This window comes from Euleptes europaea, chromosome 3 (genome assembly GCF_029931775.1).
Source record: "Euleptes europaea isolate rEulEur1 chromosome 3, rEulEur1.hap1, whole genome shotgun sequence".
Classification (NCBI taxonomy): Eukaryota; Metazoa; Chordata; class Lepidosauria; order Squamata; family Sphaerodactylidae; genus Euleptes; species Euleptes europaea.
Genome location: NC_079314.1, coordinates 53,241,680 through 53,245,708, shown reverse-complemented (window position 1 = coordinate 53,245,708; position 4,029 = coordinate 53,241,680). Strand labels below are relative to the sequence as shown.

General features: G+C 42.8%; 1 non-coding gene across 1 annotated transcript; it reads left to right on the top strand.

The window, feature by feature from the left end:
* The first annotated feature begins 1,022 nt into the window (after positions 1 to 1,022).
* On the top strand, positions 1,023 to 1,097 carry TRNAI-GAU (transfer RNA isoleucine (anticodon GAU)). Its single transcript has one exon. It is a non-coding gene; the product is annotated as a tRNA-Ile (tRNA).
* The last annotated feature ends 2,932 nt before the right edge of the window (positions 1,098 to 4,029 follow it).

Sequence of the window (4,029 nt, the reverse complement as noted above, 5' to 3'; positions counted from 1 at the left end):
ATTCCACTGAAGTCAACCAGATCGTGGACTGGTTTGCATGAAGAGGCACAAAAGATTAGTCCCAAGATAACTGCAACTGTCACTTGAATAGCCATTTTTTAAAGACCTGCTGTCACTCAGAAACAGCATCTCAACAGTTTTGTGAAAGGGTCTTTTAGTGACTTCCAAGGCAGCAGTGAGAACTACTTTGCTTGAAGATTGCAGAACTCCCCACACTGGCATAATGTTTAGCTGTAACAGCACTTGCTGTAACAGAATGTCCACAAGTTCTAAAGCAGTGTTCCCCAGCACTGTGCTGTGGTGGCCACAGATGTGTTTCCTGGCACTTGCTTCCTCCTTCCCAAAAGCAAAGAGCCAATTCTGGCTTCCCTACACTTCATTGGAATGGGGGTGTTTCAGAGCAGCCCAAGGGGCATGCGGAGATCACCCATTTGTAGACAGCTAATACCATCATAGGAGGATGTTTGGGTGGGAACTTCCCAACATTTTGTAACTGGCCTCAGCCCCCATTTTGGGATAGCAATGCACCTCCCTATGCAGCTATTGTTGAGCGGTGTCTACTACCTGTTTTCAAAACTAACAGTATCCACAGGTTCAACAAGCTTGGGGACTCCTATCCTAGAGGCTTACATGGAGGGTAGATCCAACCATAGCTATGTAGCCATGATGGCTAAATAGTACATTTGTGTCAGAGGAATTACTTTTCTGAATGCACTTACTGTGGGGTGTAGCAACAAGCACTTTTACTTCTGTGCAGTTGCTGTGGACTTTCTGGAGTAGCTGCTTTGCCTCTGTGGGAAAAAGGGAACTGGACGTGACAGAGCATTAGTCTGATCTTGCAGAACTCTTCATATGCTCTCATGGATGGTTCACAATTATTTGCACTGGGTTTTTTTGTTTTGTTTTTTGCTTTCACAGGAGCTGCCGTTTCTCTTGACCAAAGTTATAGTTGCCGGCTATCTGACATCTTCTAGGCAGAGAAAGTTCTGAAATCCCTTGATGCTCAGAACTTTCACTGAAGGGGAGGGGCAGTGGCTCAGTGGTAGAGCATCTGCTTGATATGCAGAAGGTCCCAGGTTCAATTCCCGGCTTCTCCAGTTAAAGGGACTAGGCAAGTAGGTGATGTGAAAAGACCTCTACCTGAGACCCCGAAGAGCCTCTGCCAGTCTCAGTGGACAATACTGACTTCAATGGACCAAGGGTCTGACTCAGTATAAGGTAGATTCATCATTCATGTGTTAATCCAGGAAGAAGCAGCAATGGAAACCTGTGAGTGAATCTGTTCACATGGTAAGGCTGTCTGTCTTGAAAGAATGTTACTCCCCAGAAGCGAGTGATGCAATCATCTTATGTGTCAAACTTGCTCAAAGAAATCTTGTTTGCTTGGAAACTTAATCCATCTTCTTCCCCATTCTGAAAACCAGATCAGCCACCAGTGTCATCAAAGGACAAGTCTGGATTATGGGAAAGGGGCAGACAGTTTGATGAGCACAGCACATTCTTTCCTTCTCCTGGCGCTGCCACTTTGACCATCTGTAACATTGCTGGTACTCCACCCATTAAAAAAATGCTTATAATTGTTCTTATTGTTGACATATCTCCTAAATATATACATAGGGTTCTGTAATTAAGTAATTACTTTAATATAAGCCTAGTCTAGAAAGGCAAAGCAAGGTGCGTTTGAACCATTATGAGCATAAAGGGTTTCCCCTCTCCTGATTTTTATTTCTTTAAAAGCCCCCGCTCTCCACCAGCCTCACATGTCGATTAAGTATGATTGCATGCTGATTTGTAGCTGTGCCAGATTGGAAGTCTACTCTTTGTATCAATGGGCAGACTCTATGTTCGCACGGGCAGAGGCTGAGATCACAATCTGGTTCCAGGAGGTGAGAACCTCCCCTAGTTTCAGTCTGAAATAGTTTGCAACCAGTGAAATGACGAGTCAAAACTTGCATTGCTGGCCTGCCTCACAAGAGTTGCTTGTGAGAAATAACTCAGGGAAGAGCGACCTGACAAATCCATCCTTTTGACCTATGGTTAAATCCAATATTTTTGCCAGTGGTCCTGAGTCAGGGGTGTCATGCAGATTTCAAGGCTACTATGTATATAATGATGTATAGAATGATGTATACTATGTACAGAATGATGATGTATACTTTCTGGGGGGGAAACCCACAACACTGCAAGGCACTGTGTTTTTTTGACCAAACGTTGTCTCCACCGTGATATCCTCATACTACCATTATGCCCGTTTTGTTGGTCCTCCAGGAAAACTGGTTGGGAACTTCGTGAAGCAGGATGCTGGACTAGATGAACCACCACTTTGAAGGGGAAGGGCCATTGCTCAGTGGAAGAGCATCTGCTTGGCATGCAGAAGGTCCCAGATTCAATCCCCGCCATCTTCAGTTAAAGGGACTAGGCAGGTAGGTGATGTGTAAGACCTCTACCTGAGACCCTGGAGAGCCACTGCCAGTCTGAGTAGACAATACTGACTTTGATGGACCAAGGGTCTGATTCAGTATAAGGCAGATTCATGTATTCACATGATTCAGAAGGGCTCTTCTAAACTTCTAATGGTACAGAAATCCAGTAATTCATATTTTATATACTTGATTTATTATTCTTTTCAGAGGATGCTTTTTAGAATATGATTTTTCAGAGGATGTTTAGCTATACCTTGGCAATGTCCAGTATGCTTTAGACCAGTAAAGTAGACCAAGGGAATAGACCAGTGGAATAGACTAGTTAGTCTTTAAACCAATGGAGTAGAGGTGTGGCTCAGTGATAGAGCATCTTCTTTACATGCAGAAGGTCCTAGGTTCAATCCCCAGCATCTCTCCATAAAAGAATCAGGTAGCAGATGATGTGAAAGACCTCTTCTCAAGACCCTGTGGAGTCACTCCCAGTCACAGTAGACAATACTGATCTGGATAGACCAACAATCTGACTCAGAAAGCAATTTCATGTGTTCTTGTGACCCTTTAAAATTCCACTTAAGGCACTATTTACATTCCTTGGTAGCCAAAAGAATAAGCGGAATGTATAAATATTCCGAATAGCAAGCTTTGGCGATGAAAAATAAAATAAACCTTCCTAAATATAATTGATTGCTAATTGATTGTTAAAACAGAATTGATTGATTGACAGTCACTCTACAGCCATACAGATTTAACTTTGCTAAAATCAGCCTCTGTTCCGTCATCAAATGGTGACTATATTGTGGGCTACTTCAGACAGACAGCCTTCCACCTTGAAGCCAACCATCCTGAAGGCACAGAGCAGATAGAAACTACATATTAAAATGTATATTAAAAAATGAAAACCCTTTCAACCATACATTGACTCAATTAGCATCAGCACAATACACCCCCTGCCTCAGGATTCACCCCAACCTCTAATTGCCAACCCCACGGCACCTCAGAGTCAGACACTGACTCCAACTTCGTGTCTCGGTATGCCAGAAAAATGCAGCTCTTGCCCTGGGGAAAATAATATTTTCTCCCCTCCTGGGAAGGAATCACATTTTTATGGGACAGCAGTATACTGCCTCTCAGTACCATTTACCATGCTAAACTGGTGGCATGTATACACCCTAACTCTGAACACCATGAGCACACCAGTGTGTACACAGAGCTCTTGCCTGAGCAATTTCCATGTGTATCAATCTGAGCACATGTCCTGTATATAAGTAAACAGGAAAGCCTTTGAGCATGTATGTGCTCTCAAGACCCTGTGCCTTCAAACAATCATTAGCTTTGAAACAATGATATTGTTCAAAAGTCATTCTTGTGGATTAAAGCATCTGCGGCAAAAGAGGAAGTAATCGTTTAGGTCTCCTGGATCCAAGCTATTGACTGCCAAACATACAAATGCCATGAAGGAGGCATGGAGATGACTTTGAACTTATGAAACCAGTTAACTTTTCTATCCCCTAACTTATTTTTTTTTACTGTTTTGCAATTTCATCATATAAAGGTTTACTGAGAGAGTTCAACAAGACTGAAGAACATTCCATCCAGTACATACATT